This window comes from Lissotriton helveticus, chromosome 4_1 (assembly GCF_964261635.1).
Source record: "Lissotriton helveticus chromosome 4_1, aLisHel1.1, whole genome shotgun sequence".
Classification (NCBI taxonomy): Eukaryota; Metazoa; Chordata; class Amphibia; order Caudata; family Salamandridae; genus Lissotriton; species Lissotriton helveticus.
Window position 1 is genome coordinate 252,635,923 of NC_136063.1, and position 19,820 is coordinate 252,655,742.

The 19,820-nt window shown below is 45.5% G+C and overlaps 1 protein-coding gene across 1 annotated transcript in view; it reads right to left on the reverse strand.

Annotated features, from left to right (window-relative positions):
• TG (thyroglobulin) overlaps positions 1 to 19,820 on the reverse strand; it is an 825,201-nt gene that overhangs the window by 726,096 nt on the left and 79,285 nt on the right. The window lies entirely within an intron of this gene.

The window sequence follows — 19,820 nt, forward strand, 5'->3', positions numbered from 1 at the left end:
TCAAGTCAAGTCAGAATTTATATAGCGCACTACATACCCATAGGGTCTCAAGGCGCTTGAGGAAGGGGGGGAGGTTTACTTATCGAATATCCATGTTTTAAGTTGTTTTCTGAAGGCTAGGTGGTTTTGAGTAAGGCGGAGGTGGATGGGAAGGGAATTCCAGGTCTTGGCCGCCAAGTAGGAGAAGGATCTTCCTCCCATGGTGGCTTTGTGGATGCGCGGAACAGCGGCGATGGCTTGGTTGGACGAACGCAGCTGGCGGGTGGGGGTGTAAAAGGAAAGGCGCGTGTTGAGACAATCAGGTCCAAGTTCGTATAGGGCTTTGTGTGTGTGGGTGAGGAGACGGAACGTTATTCTCTTGTTGACGGGGAGCCAGTGAAGGTCTTTCAGGTGAGCGGAAATGTGGTCTGTGCGGGGGATGTCGAGTATGAGTCTGGCTGAAGCATTTTGGATGCGTTGGAGTTTTTTCTGTAGTTTCGCGGTGGAACCGGCGTAAAGGGTGTTTCCGTAGTCCAGACGGCTTGTAACCAGTGCGTGGGTGACCGTTTTTCTTGTTTCGGTGGGGATCCAGTGAAATGTTTTTTTGAGCATGCGTAGGATGTTGAAGCATGAGGATGAGACGGCGTTAACTTGTCTGGTCATCGAGAGTGAGGAGTCCAGGATGATGCCCAGGTTCCGTGCGTGGTCCGTCGGTATGGGGGCTTTTCCTAGGGCCGTTGGCCACCAAGAGTCGTCCCAGGCGGAAGGGGATGAGCCTAAGATGAGGACTTCCGTTTTGTCCGAGTTCAGTTTCAGACGGCTGTGCTTCATCCACTCGGCTACTTCTTTCATCCCTTCGTGTAGGTTGGTTTTGGCGGGGGTTGGGTCTTTGGTGAGTGAGAGGATCAGCTGAGTGTCATCAGCGTAGGAGATGATGTTGAGGTTGTGTTGACGTGCGATGATTGCGAGGGGGCTCATGTAGACGTTGAAGAGGGTGGGGCTGAGTGATGATCCTTGCGGGACGCCGCAGATGACTTCGGAGGCCTCTGACTTAAAAGGGGGGAGGCGGACTCTCTGAGTTCTTCCAGCGAGGAACGAAATGATCCAGTCCAATGCTTTTTCTTGAATTCCGATGTTTCTGAGGCGTTGTATCAGGGTGCTATGGCAGACTGTGTCGAAGGCAGCGGAGAGGTCAAGGAGGATAAGGGCGACTGTGTCTCCGTTGTCCAGTAGTGTTCGAATGTCGTCTGTTGCTGCGATGAGAGCGGTCTCGGTGCTGTGTTTGGCTCGGAAGCCAGACTGTGAGGAGTCGAGTGATTTGTTGGTTTCCAGGAAGGTGGCGAGCTGATTGTTAATGGCTTTCTCAATGACTTTGGCAGGGAATGGGAGGAGCGAGATGGGGCGGTAGTTTTTGAGTTCGGTGGGGTCAGCTGTGGGTTTCTTCAGAAGGGCGCTGAGTTCGGCGTGTTTCCAGCTTTCTGGGAATGTGGTGGAGTTAAGGGAGTAGTTGATGACATCTCGGAGATGGGGTGCGATAATGGAGTCTGCTTTGTTGAAGATGTGATGGGGACATGGGTCTGTAGGGGATCCTGAGTGGATGGAGTTCATCAGGCGAATGGTCTCTTCTGTGGTGATTGGGTTCCATTCGGAAAGGATATTCGGAGGAGGTAGCGGTTCGAAGGTGAGTGGGGTGGACTGGTTTACAGGTTGGTTGTCAAAGCTGTTATGGATGTCGGCGATTTTGTTATGAAAGAATGAGGCAAGGGAGTCGCAGAGGACTTGAGAGGGGGTGATGTCGTTAGAGCTGGCGGTGGGGTTGGTGAATTCTTTGATGATGTTGAAAAGTTCCTTGCTGTTGTGGGCGTTGTTGTCTAGTCGGTCTTTGAGTGCTGATTTCTTGGCTGTCCGGATTAGTTGGTGGTGTTTGCGGGTGGCGTTTTTGAAGGCGGCTTGCGTGATAGTGTTTGGGTCTGTTTTCCAAGTTTTCTCAAGGGAACGACAGAGCTTCTTGGATTTCTTAAGGTCATCGTTGAACCAGGGGGCGTTCATGCTTCCTTGCTTGATTTGATGTTTTTTCAAGGGTGCTAATTTGTCGGCGGTTTGGGTTAACCATTGTGTGAGGTTGATGGCGGCTTGGTTAGGGTTCGTAGAATAGGCAGGGGGTTTTTGAAGAAGCGATGTTGAGATCTGGTCGATGGTGATTTTGTTCCAATTTCTTCGCAGAGTTGGTTGAGGGTGGTTGTGGATCGAGGTCTTATTGTAAATAAAGTGGATGCAGCTGTGGTCCGTCCAGTGGAGGGGTGTGGTATGAGTGAAGGAGATATGCTTGCTGGAAGTGAAGATAGGGTCGAGTGTGTGTCCTGCATAGTGTGTGGGGGTGTTAACAAGTTGTTTGAGTCCGAGATTGGCGAGATTGTCCAGAAGGGTGGTGGTGTTACTGTCGTTGCTCTTTTCCAGATGGAAATTGAGGTCTCCCAGTAGAATGTATTCTTCCGAAGGGAGGGCTTGTGGGGTGATAAAGTCAGTGATGTCTTCGCTGAATTTTGTACGGGTTCCTGGTGGCCTGTAGAGGAGGGTGCCCCTAAGTGTTGTCTTGGGGTCGGTGTGGATCTGGAAGTGAAGGTGTTCGGCGATAGCGAGGTTGTCATCTGAGCTGGTTGAGACGCGGATGGTGTTCTTGTGGACGATGGCGATGCCTCCTCCTGTTTGGATGGGGCGGTCTTTACGGATGATCTTGTAGCCGTCCGGGATGGCTATGGTGATGTCTGGAGCTGAAGAGGCATTCATCCAGGTTTCTGTTAGGAAGGCGATGTCCGGAGAAATGGTGTCGAGTAGATTCCAAAGGTCGATGGCGTGTTTGTGAACCGAGCGGGTGTTGAGAAGGATGCATTTGAGGTGGTTGGTGTTGGCTCTCTGTTTGGTGTTTGCGGATTTGGTTTGGGACTTGACGCAGGTGAATTTGCAGGAGTGGCAGGTGAAGGGTCCATGGGTGTGTCCTGGTGCTGCTTGGGCGCAGTTAGTGAGTCGGCCGGGGTTGAGTGCAAAGAGGGAGGAGGCGTCGTATGTAATGCGGGGAGGATGGGTGAAGCGGGGACCAGGGGGTCTGGCTCTGGGCGCGGTCCAGGCGCGGACGGGCGTAAACGGGCTTACCTTTGGCGCACCTTCGGCGCGACTGGGGCGCGATCGCTGCGAGTGAACGCTGCGCGGTAAGGCATCTGTCATATGTAGGTGTTGGGTGGGGAGGGGCGAGGCAGGGTCAGCTGGGAGGCGGGCGCGGGGTGGAGCTACGGCCTAGTAAGCACAAACAACAACAAAATGGCTGCAGGTAGGGGAAGACGAAACTGGGTGAGCCTGGGGGGTAAATAGAGGCACAATCGAGTAAAGATAGAAATACTTTCCTATCAACAGTGCGCAGCCCTAACAGCACAATACCAAAGTGTCAAGAATGCAAAGTGCAAATATCACACGAAATGGAAAAATAAACGAGCAGTGCAGGCAGCGCCAGAAATGCGGGGGAAGGTCGCGCTGTGGATTCTGCTTCAATGCGCTACGATACCGCTGCTCAGCAATCAGCTATCAGGCGCTCTGATATCTCGAAACCACCAAGCCTTGGGAGCGTGGGGGGGAGCGACCTCTTCCTAAGCAGGTCAGGAGAGTCACGGCGTGGGAATGGAGAGGCAGGTTTGTGGCTATCTGTGGGAGGCAGGGTCAGCTGGGAGGCGGGCGCGGGGTGGAGCTACGGCCTAGTAAGCACAAACAACAACAAAATGGCTGCAGGTAGGGGAAGACGAAACTGGGTGAGCCTGGGGGTAAATAGAGGCACAATCGAGTAAAGATAGAAATACTTTCCTATCAACAGTGCGCAGCCCCAACAGCACAATACAAAAGTGTCAAGAATGCAAAGTGCAAATATCACACGAAATGGAAAAATAAACGAGCAGTGCAGGCAGCGCCAGAAATGCGGGGGAAGGTCGCGCTGTGGATTCTGCTTCAATGCGCTACGATACCGCTGCTCAGCAATCAGCTATCAGGCGCTCTGATATCTCGAAACCACCAAGCCTTGGGAGCGTGGGGGGGAGCGACCTCTTCCTAAGCAGGTCAGGAGAGTCACCAACAGTGGATTAGTGACCCACAGAAAGAGTTTTAAAGTATGACCTGGAGATTTCCTCCAGCTTGCTTCACACATCAGGACCTGGACCTGCGAGGACACTGCTGCTGGAGCTGGGCCCAGGATGGAGAATTGAATGCTGCCAGCTGAAGCATGCTGTTTTCTCTGTCCTAATAATACTGCGGACAATGTCTGCGCAGAAGCCCGCAGCTACCCCAAAGACTCCAGAGATGAGGACATAGCACCTTGAAGCTCTCTCTCTCTCTCTACCCACAGCAGAGGCAGTTAACGAGCTGCTCCAAAACATTACTGCTACAAGTTGCTAAGCTGCGCTGTGACTCGGCCTGGCTCTAGGGCGGTGCGATCGGTGCCACCACACCGGGCACTGACTTGGGGTGGGGGTGCGTTGTTTGTAAGTATATTTCCATTTAAAAGCACCTGCTGCCCGAGTTCCCTGCTTCCAGCAATTTTCAGCCATCAATAAAAACGTCAAGGTCACTCCAGTGATTAATATTCATGCTGGAGAGAGATGGGAGATTTGTTTAGTGGACGTTTTAGCTCATCCTAAGGTAGTGCAGTGGGCGAATATGCCTGTTGCAAAGAGTGTGTACCATGCAGATCACAAGGTGCATATAATGTAAATAGGCCAGTGGGTTACTGCTTGTGTCCCAGGTGTCCTTTAGTTACTTGCAGTTTATAAGTTTAAATCCTAATATAGCACAGTGAGCTATTGACTGTCATCAAAGTGCTGCATGCAAACTCCAAGATCTATATTAGAGCTATATGTCTTTTAGCCCTGTCTTTCATTAGCCTAAACTTGCAAAAAGGGTTCATTTGGGTAGGAATCAATTCTTAATTATTAAAGAGAACCCCTAACTATGATGAATGTTTTAAATTCTGAATTTGGGCTTTTCCAGACCAAGGCCTCTTAAACTATACTGCCTACCAGTATAGATGACATGTGATTTACACACATATGGGTGTCTCTGTGCCAATGTGTGTGTGTGTGAGAGATTTAAAGTGCTCTGACACCCTACACTAGTATGAGTGGCACTATTAAACTAAATCAGTCAGAGAGAGTGGTTATGGATACTTGAGAGGCACTGTTTAAGGGTGCTAGATGTGGTCATTGGGGGGGCGCCAACAAACAATGTTGCACCGGGCGCCACCAGTGCTAAAGTCGACCCTGCTGCCTGGTGAGCACCTCTCTCCCTGCACCATCTTATATCATATTCTGTTCTTCAGCTGGCTATTGTGGGCCAACACCCGGTAAACTGGCCATCTGGGCAGAGCAGGAGAGGGGTCTGTGCATTCTGAGCAAAGCGCTTCAAGCCCCTTTGCTTGCACCCTTCTCTTTAGGCCAAACCTGGGTCTACTTCCCTTCATCATCAAGGCTAAGTCCTTCTGAGCGCCAAGAGGCCGATGTGGAGCTTCTAGTACTGTCGAGTAAGAGAGTCAACTCTATGTTTGGTGACCGACAGGGCTTTAAGTGGGCCGGGTCTTACTGGTGCTGAGCACCAGCAGTTTTTTAAAGGGGGCCTCGAAACGGGTCTCTATCGGGCTCTGTTTTGTGCCCTGGCACAGGCGGTCCATTTTTTTCCAGACTGCAGTGACTGCAGGCACATCAATGTGCATGTGCTTACACTGCTCACTTCTCACTAGTGGAGAAGTTATAGCATGACATCATGCCAAGTGAGCATTGTAGGGGAAGGGAAATCCTTTAAAGAGTCATTTTCTCTCTGGATTTCCCTTCTCTTTTTGAAACTTAGGAGCAGCAACATCTTTAACCCCTTGCATGCTGCCGCGATTCTGCGCCTGTGCGGCAAAATCGCGAGTGGGCGGGTTTATGGCGGCCCCCAGCCGTCATCAGCACATGAGCGCCGTAGTGCATGACGGATGGGGGCCATCATCAGCATGCAAGGGGTTAAGTGGAAGCTTTTTCAATATTATATACAACAAAACATAGTTATTATTTGTCTTATGCAACTTGCCTAAGGCAAGCCCGTCTGCGCCCGTCCGCGTCCGGCCGGGGCCAGGGGTCAGAACACCTGGTCCAAAGAGGAGATATTCTGCCTTAGAACTGCAATCCCTAGCCACAGGTAAGCATGCACTTAATAACAATGCCATAGCTAAATTGAGAACTGAAAACATTCTGAGGCACACTGGGACAGTTAACCAGACTAGCCTGGGGCCAGCACCTCATAACAGTATCAGGCCGGGGTACCCTCCTGGTTTAAAAATAACAGTCTTAAATATGAGATCTCTACAGAAACATCATTTGGAGATTTGTACGCTTCTCCAGGAGGGGGATATTGATATACTGGAACTCACGGAAACTTGGTTGAGCGACACATCCGTCCCGGATATCATCGCTGCCCTTCTAAGCGATTTCGATGCCCTGTGGCACAACAGGCAAGATAACAGGAAAGGAGGGGGTGTAGCGATCCTTTTTAACACCAGGATCATGGCCAGCAAGATAATAGCTGAGAGCATAGACAACACAGATATGCTAGGAGTTAAAATCTCCTTTAAATCCTCCTGCCTCCTTCTCCTGGTAGCCTACCGCCCCCCGGTGGCAACCCCTGGGTTCAACAACCACTTCCCAGAGACCGTGTCTGATCTCAGTACACGGTACCAGCGACTTGTGGTGGTTGGAGACTTTAACCACCACTGGGAAAAAAGCCCAAGAGAGCCGCATGCCAACAGCTTGACATGGCAATGTCCTCTATGGGGCTCCATCAACTGGTGGATTGCCCAACCCATATTAAAGGGCACATTTTAGACTTGGTCTGGTCCTCTAACCGTCGGGATAGGCTAACGAATATTCGGCCCTGCGCCTTGTTGGACCATTCGCTGATCTCGTGCTGGGTGCCAATGGATAGCCCACTTCCACAAACTCCCCATGAGTGGAGGAAAGTGTAGAGCTGGAATAAAATTCAGGCAGATAACTTAGTGGGTACTCTACAGAGGCTACCCTCACCCAAATTTGCGGAAGGTAACATTGACTTAGAAAGCAGAACTTTCACTAACATCTTACAAACTGCTATTGATCAGGTAGCTCCAGAACGTAGCAAAAGAATTAGACATAAAGGTAAGGGGGCCCACTGGTTTAATGAGCAGTTGAGGGAAAGGAAGCAAAGCCTCTGTCAAGCCGAGAGATGGTGGTGGAAAGCTTATGACCCCGTTGAATTAACAACCTATACATTTCTACTCATACTTTACAAAAAATCCATCATATCCAGGAAAGCTGAGTACTATACAGCACGAATCACCAATGCGCCAAATATACAAAAAGAGACTTTCAAGATCTTGAAAGAACTCGCAAAAAGTCAGATGCAAACCTCGCAGTAGCACCCACTGACTGCAATGCTTTACAGTTCTTTTTCCTCCAGAAAGTAGCAGACATCCTCCTTGAGATTGGAAACACCCGCTCTACCATGAGCTCCCTGGAATTGGCCACTCCCCTACCCCTGACCGGTCATCTTGTCACTAGTTTACCTCAACTAGATTCTAGGGCTTTAATACTCCTGGCAAATGGCACCAAGTCAGGCTCTCCTGCCGACCCTCGCCCACCACGGATCTTCAGGAGGGCACAACCTGCCTTGGAAAGTCAGATTCTCTCCCTCCTGAATAACTCCTTGGCGACTGGCCAGGTCCCTGTACACCTGAAGGAGGCTAGAGTTATTCCTCTATAAAAAAAACAGGGGCAGGCAGGTCCGTATTTAAGAATTACAGGCCTATCTCCCAGCTCCCTTTCCTGGCAAAGGTTGTGGAGAAACATGTCTTGAAGACCATTTCAGCTTTCATGGAGGAACACAAGCTACTCCAATCTCGCCAGGCAGGTTTTAGAACCCATCACAGCATGGAGGGAGTTATGCTATCTGTCCTGGACGAACTCAGGATTAAGGCTGACCATAAAACATCGAGCACCCTGATTTTATTAGACCTGTCAGCGGCGTTCAATACGGTCTGCAACACTAAATTACTGACCCGGATAGCGGACTTGGGAATTCGGGGCAAGTCCATAAATGGTTAGAATCCTTTTTATCAGTACGAGCGCAGAGGATCCAACTGGGCCAGCAGGTATCAGAAAAGGGCAACATTTCTTGTGGGGTCCTTCAAGGCTACGCATTATCCCCACTCCTCTTTAATATATACCTACAGCCTCTGGTGGCCGCGCTAGCCAAAATGGACTGCCGAGTATTCAACTACGCGGATGACACCTAACTCATCCTAAGGATTGATGATTCGGCCCATGCCCAACAGTCAGCCCTGAGCATACTCAGGTTTACAGTTAACTGGATGACTTCTAATTCCTTGAAAATCAATCCAGACAAAACTGAAGTCCTAGCTATCTCAACTAAAAACAACCCCTGGAGCGATCAGTTCTGGCCCCAGGAGCTGGGGGTCACCCCTAACCCAGCACCCGTTGTGAAAACACTGGCCATTAAGGTCGACTCTGAGCTCTCTATGATCTATCAAGTTAATTCTGTGGTCAGAACATGTATAGGTCTTTTAAGACAGCTGGGGAAACTGGCCCCTCTTCTTTCAGTCTCGTCAATGACAACGATAGTATCAGCAGCTATTGTTTCGAGACTTGACTATAGTAACGTGCTTTGTGTCGGGCTACCCCAGAATCTTACTAACGAACTGCAGGTAGTGTTGAATGTTGCAGCCAGGTTCATCTTCAGGCTGCCCAGAAGAACTCATGCCACTCCCTTGCTGAGTAAGCTGCACTGGTTGCCCATTAAGCAAAGAGTGAAGTTTAAGGGGCTGTGCATTACCCACAAAGCTCTATACGGACACGCCCCAGCGTACATAAAAGAACGCATACTCAAATATGTGCCAGGGCGCATGCTGCGCTAAGCGGAAGCTGGTCGGTTGACCTGCCCACGTTTTAACACCACATCCAAAGGAGGGGGAGAGCGTTTTCGGTTGTTCTGCCACAACTTTGGAATCAGTTGCCTGTTAATCTCCAGAAAGAACCCAGACTTCTCCCCTTCCGGAAACAACTAAAAACTCTTCTCTTCAGGGAAGCATTAGATCGGGGTTAAAATCCTCTTTCAGTACCTGGAGACCGTCCCGCCTTTGACTGTTGTTTCTCCTCTTTCCAAGGGCTAAGAGACCTGTCGGTCTACATGCGCTATACAAGAGCAAATTAACCCCTTCCATGCACATGACGAGCTCAGCTCGTCATGAGTCATAGTGGAGCTGTGCTCATGACGAGATGAGCTCGTCATAACGGCCGCGGCTAATTCTCCGCCTGTGTGTGAAAATTAGTCAGTGGGCGGGTCTGTGACGAGCCCAGCTCGTCATGACTACAGCTCCTCTGTGAGTCATGACGAGCTGGGCTCGTCACGAGCACAGCGACGCCGTTGACCCCCCCCCCCCCCCCCCCCCCCACACACACACCGTGGGAGGAATTACCCCTGCAGCAAAGGGGTTAATACAACATAACATTAACTTAACATTGCTTATGCTTTGTTTATGTATTTCTGGTTGTGAATCGCCAGTTACTTTCTTGTAATATGTAACTCCATTGCGGAGGTGGGACTGCGGCCGTCTATTTTGCACTGTGTTCACGCAACCAATCGTTACGTAACTACATTTTTGTAGTATTGTGCTTTCCGCTTGTAAAATTTGCCGTTATATCGTGAAAAGTATAAAATGCGTATAGTCATTGCCTTTTTTTACTAGTCCATTGCATTTCATCACTTTTATTAGTTATCCACCTGTATTGTATTTTGGGTACTTCAAGTCGGTTTAGTTCCTATAGAGCTTTAAGAGTTATTATTAAACTTCTGTGTACTACACAAATCTGGCTGTGCATTTCCATCTTTATTGCAAATTGAGATACAAAATCTTGCACGATATATAGACTCTCGCTCCATCGTCACCCGTTCTGTGCTATCCAATGACTGATCTCAGCGTCTGCCGGGAGAGTCGTGGGGGGTCAGAGGGGAGAGAACTTTCCATCACAGGCCGAGTACCAGGGTCCGGGGGTCGAAGACCGACCTTGCAGTCGCACCATTCTTTAGACTCTGGTGGCCCTTGCAGCTGTGTGAGGCGCGCGGAAAAGCCTGACTCCGGGATCTGGGGCAGGGCTGCCATCCTGGGTTATTAGCTCGAGTTATGTGGCACACCACAAACAATAAATACAGCGAAAAAAAAGCGCCACTTATGTGCTTTGGACGCCCTTTAGAATACTGCCAGCCATTCTGATCATGGTTCATATTTAAATCCACCCGAATGTCTGCGATAAACATATGTAGCATTATCTCCAGTCTGGCTAATTGCGGCTCTTGACTGTCTGTCATCCAGTCTGTTGATGTGCTGCGTAACGTGTAGTATGCTTCCCTCTAGTGGCAGAAGCGCTAACTGTTGCTGCATGTTTTACTAACTTCAGCCAACTATGATTATTGCCACTGTCTGTGTGCAAGGCAATGTACAATGACACCGGAGATAAAATACTAGACAGGAATTCATGCGCCCGCCTTTGTGACTAAGTATTATGAATTTGAAGTTAATAAGAACAGACATAAACAAGTATTAGCATAGCCAATAGGTCTCGCTTTTGGTCTAGCCAGAGGTATTGACTTTCCCTATGTCCTTAAGCAATGTTGTAGACCAGAGTGGGTGCTGTCCAACATGCTGAAAAGTTATTATAAGAAAAAATTATAAGTATTTTTTAACCTCATATATAACCAATAGGACAGTATTTGTTCAGTGTCTTTACAGCTTGAAACATTAATTTTGTTCAGTCATTTGTGAACTGTATTTCAATACCCCAGCTGTGCAATAATGCACACTTGTTGGTTCCTCTCTGTGGTTGAGTTGCACTATAGGTAGAATGTACTATCTTCAAAATGTCTCATGGCTACGAAGAATTGGCTACATTTAAATGTTATGGGCTGATTTGTAATTCTCTCTGCTTTCAGTGAAGCGTCTTTCACCGACTGGTGCCATTGGCCCTCTCCCCCCCTTGCCCCCCCCAGCGCCTTGAGGCCCTAGCGGGTAAGGAGCGCGCTTTATAAATCTGATTGATTGATTGAAAGGGAAAATGTTTTGGGGGGCTGCCTAATGAGTAGATATGCTGAACCTCTTCTTTCTGACTCCTGGAGTCACTGCTAGAAGACAAATGTAAACTAGCCAATCGGTCCCATGCCTGGTTGGTTCTTCAATCTTACACAACAGCAAGACCAGCCGAATACTTAAATACAGCATATTCTTTTCATTTAAAACGAAAGCTAATGGCAACTCAGGGTGGGCTGCTGTCAAGCCCGGCCCACCAACCAACCTGGAAATATAGTGGCCCCAGGACATGTGCTTATACGGTGCAGCAGTGCAAGATTTTATTCATTTGATATGTTTATATCCCTTTTTGAAAGATGCTTGGGTTTTATTATTAAAAAAAGTTTTTAATCCAAGAGGCATCCGTTTTGAAGATCAGCTATTATTAAGGATCTTGATCCAACAGACCCAGGGCTGCTCTAGGGCAGTGCAACCGGTGCCACCGCACCGGGTGCTGACTTCTCATGGGGGCACCTGCTTGCTAGTTTATATTGTGCTTTAAAGCACCTGCTGCCGCATTTCTGGCCTTCAACAATATTCAGACAACAATTAAACTGTCAAGAAAGCTCCGATAATTAATGTTCTTCCTGGCGAGATCGGAGTTTTGTCTAGTAGAAGTTTCGACTTGTGGAAGATTTGATTAATGGTAAGGTAGCGCACAGGTTAATGTGCCTGCTGCAAAGAACATGTACCATGCAGATCACAACGTGAATATAATGTAAACAGGTCAGTGGGTTACTGCGTTTTCAGACCTCCTGTTGTTAGTTGCACTTTATAGTGAGCTATTAACTGTCCTCAAAGGACTGTGTGCAGACGTCAATGTATAGATTAGAGCGTATGGATTTTTCCCACAGACTTTAATTATTCTAATGTTGCAAAAAGGGTTCATTTTGGATCCAAATCAGTTCTTGTTATTAAAGAGAGCCCCAATCCATAGTGTTACATTTTAAATTCAGAGTTTGTGCTTCTCCAGACCAAGTACTCTTCAACAATACTGCCCACCTGTATGGATGACATGTGAATCCACCCTTTGTTGGCCTCTGTCTTATATAGCATTTCCTACACACTGATCTACATACCTATCATTGATAGTCTCTGTGTAATGTGTGTGTTATGTAAAGTGCTCCGACACCCTTCACTTTTACAAGTGACGCTATAAAATTAATTAAATGCATCTGAGAGAGAGTGGTTATGGAGACCTTTAACGGGTGGTAGGGAGGGAATCTGTGGCGGAGGTGGTCATTGGGGGCGGGCGCCAAAAAACATTGTCGCACTGGGCGCCACCGGTGCTAAAGCCGGCCCTGAACAGACCCTCAAATGAACTGCAAAATGATTACATTTCTGATGCTTTGTGAAAAAGCAATACAGTAGGGGGGAAGCATAGTTCCCTGTGATGGATGATAATTGTCTGTATAATCTTGCCTGATGGTCCCTCACTTATAATGTAATTGAATACCATGAATAATTGTCTGCTAATTCATTTATACACTGGCACCGTGTAATCGAGCCTGTGATGATCACTGTCTACGTAATTTCCCCTGATGGTTACACAGCTGTAATGTACATGAATACCATGCATTATAGTCTGGTTAATTTGTTTTTACACTGGAACCCTGTAGTTGAGCCAAATGTTACAAAAGTAATCTGCTTGTATGGATTTTAAAGATACTAAAGCACTTTAGACGGAGGATAGGTGTGATCGCAGCAACTGACATAGTAAAACACTCTTCCTTTGTTTGTTTTGAAAACTACACCGAACCTTGTTTATATGTAATATTAACTGTCTTTTGAAATATTGTTATGGTTTTTATTAACTTAAACAATAAAGTATGCATAGACTCCTGAGTCCATTCCAAATCACACTGATACCTGGGTGAAGTACACATATACAAAACAATCAAGTGCTCTAGGTTTGCCATCAGAGGTGATATGCCTAGTAATTGAAGGCACTTAACCAATGACATGCTGGTGGTGTACAGAAACTTAAATGAATAAATACCTCATGAGTCTCCAGGCAAACACACTTTTCAATCAATGGATAGACATAGCAATAAAGGGGACTGCAAAGCAGGAGCCAATAAAACTGCCACTGCAGTCTACCTGTCATTCGCGTGCTTCAGGCTCCACCTGCTAGCTCTGACATGGTCCCTAGGTGTCTGAGCAGATATTTGCTTCACAAAGTCCTTGGTAACCATACATTTGAAAAAATACTATTTTACTTATTTGGCTGGTACTCTATACTTGCCTAATGCAACCTCAAAGTGATGGAAAAGGTGGCAGGAGATGTGGGAGAGAAGGACCTAGGGGAACTAAAAGAAGGGACAGAATAGAGAGGACAAGGTAGTTCTGTGTTCTAGCTAATTACCTCAAGATTAAGCAGAATAGGCTTCAAATTGAATCTATTATTAGTGCCAATCAAATACCAAAACATAAAGATTCCGAAATCCTTCAAGAATTTGTACACTTTTATGATTCTCTCTATACACCAGAGAATATACCCTCGGATACAGCTATACTTCAATATTTCTCTAATATCCAGAAACGTGATATTCCCCATTCCAGTCTAGATATTTTGGAAACAGACATTACACAAGTGGAATTGCTAAATGCACTGATGACTCTTAAAAAAGATAAAGCCCCGGGTCCTGACGGATTTACAGTTTAATTTCTTTTAACATTTTGCTCAACTGCTTATCCCATACTTACGCACTCTAATTTCCTCCATCTCCTCATGCAACTCATTAGGTTCATTTTTAGAAGCCTTAATATACCTAATACCGAAAGATGGTAAGGATTCCAGATATTGCAAAAATTATAGGCCCATTTAGTTAGTTAATGTAGATTATAAAAAAAAATCGAAAACATTAGCACTACAATTAAACCACACTTTCCTTTGTTGCTGGGTAAGGAACAATCAGGATTTGTCAAAGGTCGGAATATCACTGACAACACAAGATTATTCTTTGGCATTTTATCCAGGATGTCTCATCACTCAGAGTCACTGGCTGCAATTGCCCTCGACGCGTAGAAAGCCTTCAATAGCGTTTCATGGCCATTTATTTTTCATGCCCTCAAATGGTTTGGATTTGGCCCAAAAATTATCTCCCTGATTGCTTTACTTTATTCAGACCCCAAGGCGGCTATCTCTACAAATGGTCTTATATCTTCCAATTTCACTCTTAAAAGAGGAGTTCACCAAGGTTGCCCTTTGTCCCTTTTTCTTTTTAACCTAGCATTAGAATATTTTCGATCTAGAATTCAACAACATCATTCTCTTATGGGTTTTACATCCGAATGCCAAAATATCAAATTAGCAGCATATGCAGACGATATATACATTTTCCTTCCTCGCCCACATTCTTCAATCCTGCATTTTAACAAGAGGTTGAAGCTTGGTGTTGGCTTAGTGTCTGGATACAAACAAAATACTGACAAATGTGGTGTTATGCCTCTAACCAAATATACGTTCAAAGAAGACTTTTAGTTATCCAATTTTGCATGGAACTCCAAGCACATACAGTATCTTGGATTATGGTTCTGTCCCTCCATAGTAACATCCATTTCTCTCAATTTAAATAAATGTATTGATAAATTAAAAACACTCATTGCAAGATGGCATCTGATCCACCTTTCTTGGAGGGGACGTTTAGACACCATTAAAATAATGTTTACCCCTATAATGCTCTATACCATTTCCAATATACCACTATCTACACCAGCCAAATTTTTTCATAAGATCAATTCTACACTAACATCGTTTTTCTGGAAGAACAAAAAACCAAGAATGGCACTGCAAAAATGAACACAACCAAAATAAGAAGGAGGTGTCAATTTCCCAATTTTTCCAATTATCATAAAGCATTTCAATTGAAACATTTATCAAATTGGATCTCTGACCAATCATCTAGTAGGCCATTATGGGTTGACCTTGAAGCTTCATTTATATCACCTTTTTCATTTCAGGAATAATTTTCTTTTACTCGCAAACCTCGCAAACCGCAAAAAAGCTATACACATGTAACCAAACACTCATGTAAATGATTACAAGCCACTCTTCCTCTGGTCCCACAGGATTTTGACACTTTTCTCAAATCCACAATCTGGCATAAAAAAATTATACTAATCAAAAATAAACATATATACTGGAAAGAATGGATAAATAAAGGCTTAATCTGGGTACACCAATTGTTTGACCAAGGCACGCTCCTTCAGTTTTCATGGGTACAAGATTTCTATCACCTACCTGCTTCCTTTCAGCATACATTTTCATTCTGCGAACTGCGATATTTGAAACCTGTATACAGTTTTCACATACGTCCTCTTCAACAGCCCAGACAGATAATACTTGGGATAGTTTCCTTCAAATACTTCCTAAATCCTCTACTATCTACTCACGTTTAGCTTTAGGGACAAATCTAAAATTGAACTTTCCTGGGAGATTGACCTAGACATTGACTGGCCTGTCTATGTATGGAACAGAATATGGCTAAAAATTTGGAAATCATCAAGAGCGGCTAGCACAACACAAACAATTTTCCAGGTTACTCTTTATACCTGCACATATACATAAGATACATACTGCTACTCCCGGTACAAGCTGGACTTGTTCCAAGATAATGCTAACTTAGAACGTATGTTATTTACATGCCCATATGTATTCAAGTTTTAGGAGCGGGTTTGGTCTCAAATTAATACCATGGTCCATACTACAACTCCCCTTTCTTTCCTTAATATTTTCTTAGGTAGTTTGTCCTCCGGTTTGAAGAAAAAATAGTTCCACAAGCAAATCATAGATCTGCTATTAGCAGTTGCTTTTCAACAGATAACAAAGAAATGGAAGGACACCTCTAACTATCATTTCTCGCCTGGTGGTATGCTGTTTGTCACAATCATAGATTAGACACAACTCTTGTACATCCAATCTCGCTTGCCACAAACGATTGCAGCTATGGTCTCCTGTCGTACAATTTCTCGTTAATTGATAGTGCAAAGAAACCCTTTATACCCCAACCTTTGCTACAAGAAGTTACTAAGCCTCCTTGACTTCCTTCATACTGTATTGACATTGCTTAATATTTAATATTTCAGCAATATTTAAATGATATTACATTGATATAATTTCACATTTTCCTTTTGCTTTATGTTAAATTAACATGAACCAGACTTTATTTGCTTTTAGGTATACAAATTTTTCAATGTATTTTCTTTTTCAATTCTAATGTAACTATGTATCATCAATATCCCATGCTTCCTTTCCTTCACCTATGTAATTTTTATTGATTATTCGTACAAAGTATTGTTAATTGATTGTTTTTCTGAAATAAACTTACTCTTGGAACTTAAAAAAAAAAATCAAGGGGGTAACCAGAGATTGTTAGCGGCGGCCTGAGCCTGTGGAAAGACCTGTCCAGCTAAATTCCCACTACCGGTCACTGATGCATGGCAGTTCGAGACCAATTGCCCAGCTGGTCCATGAATGAAACTTCATCCCCCTCTCTCTTTACTCTTCTACCACAAATGCAATCTATGTCTTGCTTGTATTTTGCATATAATACAAAGATATAAATATGCCTCACATGATTGTTGTATGAGATGTTTCATAAACCTCTACTGGATACTGTCAAGAAAAGAACAGCTGGCAAGCCACAGCCCCGAAAAGCAAGGTCCTGACCGCTGTTACCCTGTGATACCTGAATCTCATCTGGCAATCAGAAATAAGCAGTCCGGCACCAACCACATACAACTGGTCCAAATTGACACCTAAAAGTGACGAAATATGGCTGCGTGTGCAACACAAGCCTAAAAAAAGACCCCCCCCCCCCCACCACCAAAAACCGGGGCAGTTTCCAGGGAAGGAATAGGAGCAGTGTGCAAGGAGGACAGGCAGAGTAAGGGGCATGAGAACCAGCAGTGTGAAGGAAATGGTTGGGCGGAATTTGCATAGAGGGGCTCAGTAAGGGGCAAGCAGTGGCACAGATAGGAAGCAGGTAGAGAGATGGGAAGGGCGAGGACAAGGAGAAAGTTTGGATCAGTGTACCGGGAAAGGAAACAGCCAGGTGTTGTGGATAATAAGGAAATGTGTATTGATTATGCCGGGGGAAGGGTAGGTTATGGTGTGCAGTGAAGGAACGAGGAATTGTTGAAGAGAAACGTACAGGTAACATTTTAAAAGGCCAGTAGAGTGTACAGTGCATGGAGATTGAGGTGGAGCAGTGTCAAAGGAGGGTACAATGTGCAGCGGAGGGGTGATGGAGTGTATATAGAAAAAGATGCCTGAGGCAGGGTGGGGGTGCCGAGGAAGGGTCCACTCATTAGGTTGCACCTAGGCTGCGCGCATGCGCTGCTCTAGGAGATGACCTTTTGGAATTGGTCTGCCCTTTTCAAGCACTATCCACCATGAGGAGTGAGCAGCGGCGCGCAGCAGCCATCTGTTTCCAATTAGAGTGGCTGAGCGCGCTTGTTCCTTTTGCTCCATCTCTCTTGCATGTAACTGCTCCATCTCGATCCTCTTTTCACTCTTGCTTTAATGCCTTTGAGCTCTTTTTACTCTTGCCATTCATCTACTCATTTCCTACATTTTTCTATCCCCTCTGAGCCTCTTTTCACTTTTTTCACTCTTGCCTTTCGTTTTCTTTTTCGCCCTTCTGCATCTCCGCTTTCACCTGATGTTGTGCCAGTTTCTGTGCCTTCTTAGCTATCTACACCTCTTTCTTCCATTCAGGCCTTCTGTTGTGCTCCCCACATCTCCCTACACATTTCCCCACCTCCTTCCTTCTTATGTTCAGAGTTGTGCTCAGCATTTTGAACTCAATTTGCGTGTTGATCGTATTGTTTCCTCAGTAGCCCAATTTTGGGTAGACCATTTTCTTTCAGACATTCCATTGTACTGTTAAACAGCCCTGAACTGCAACTGCCTCCCATTCCCTTTTAATTTGTCCAAAGTCACAACAAAAAAAGCTGATACTTTTCATTAGGTTTAAATGCGACCTAGCTTAAAATACTAAGTTTAGCAAACGAGAGACACGCTGCCTTTTTTTGTGCCACTAAGCGCATGCGAATAGGAAAACAGCTCCTCTTTCTCTTGTTTGCTAAACTGCTACAATATTTTATTCTACATCATGTTTGTGGTTTATTAAAAAGTATGTACTCAATTATTCAAACTTTGTCATTCATCGCTGAATTTATGCAAATTAAAGGCTGTGTCCTTTCCAATTGTTTTTAGGGGCATCTGAAAATGTGTGTCTTTTCGTTTAAATTTATGTAATGAAATTAAAAATGCTGCGTTTATAGGTATACTGTTATATAATTACTGTGTAGTAATTATATAACTATTCAATCCGTGGCAGCACAGCTCCCAGGATAATGTGCTGCATCGCTAAACACTTATAAGGTCCCAAAGGCGAGACTAATTGGCTATGCCAATGTTTGTTTTTTAGATGTGACTGAGTGAGGGTTTTACTGTGCAGGTAGAGAAGAGGGGTGCGGTGTGTAGAGAGAATGATGGGGAGCATTGCACATGGCGGGGTAGTGTTTAGAGACGTGGGGGCATAGTAGGCCATTTTGTGCAGGGAAGAGAGCAGGCTAATGGCCGTCTGCATGGTTTGTGAGGGGGGTGAAATCAGTTGCTATAGAGTGGATGTGCACCCGTGCACATGGAACGGAAGTTGTGGAAGAACAGTGCTTGGAGGAACAGAGTAGGTGGGTCATCCAGCTCACAGCAGGGCTGCAGCACTATTGTAAACAGAGGGGAAGGTGTACGCAAAGCGGACTCAGACCACAACATCTGAATAACGAAGACATGCACACTTAGAATCACAGATAGCAGGCAACTAATACAATGTGTATGAAGCATATTAAGCAGCAGCATGCTCTTCAAACTAACCAGGCAGAACAGTGCAGCAATACAAAAATAAATAAATATGTACATACATAAGATAAGCTTGTAGAGCATGCTGCCGAGAGGCGTCCAATCCTTGGAGTCATGCTCTCTCCTCAGAGCTCCCTGCGCACACCTCCTCCACCCTTCCTGCCAAGGTATAAATCAACCAGCAACCAATCACTGTGTATTTAGTGCTGGATTAGCATAAGGCATTGTAGAGGAAACCCAGAAAGTACCAAGTTGAATTATGAGCATGGGGAAGCGGTGGCTAAAGAAACAGGAATCCAAGCATAATGGCTGCAGGCATGTTTCATAAGGACAGTCTCTCACAAAGTACTGCTATTAAGAAAACTGCATGCTTTCAGAGCCCTTACACACACCAATGTGCACACTGTGCAAAATAGTACGCCCCTGGACAATACTGGGGGAATAACAACCTTTCATTAAGAGCCTCATATTGCGCAAACACAGCATTTATTTTTAAAGTGACTAAAGTGAGCTGTGACCTGTAGGAAGAAACAGAAGCAATGGCACGTGGGAGGGGTCTGCTTCGGAAAGCCAACAAAGACAACATTCCAAACATACGAGCTGAGGTAATCTAAAAAAATAGTGCGCCGTAACTAGCTAAAATGTCATGAAGCAAAATAACACATGCAACAGGGCCCTTTGCCATGGGAGGGAACAACACATCAAAAGGAGGGACAAAAGGCCACTATTTACCACTGAAAATAGAGGAATTTGGGAAGGCACACAAAACAACCAATGAAAAGCGATGGGTGTGGT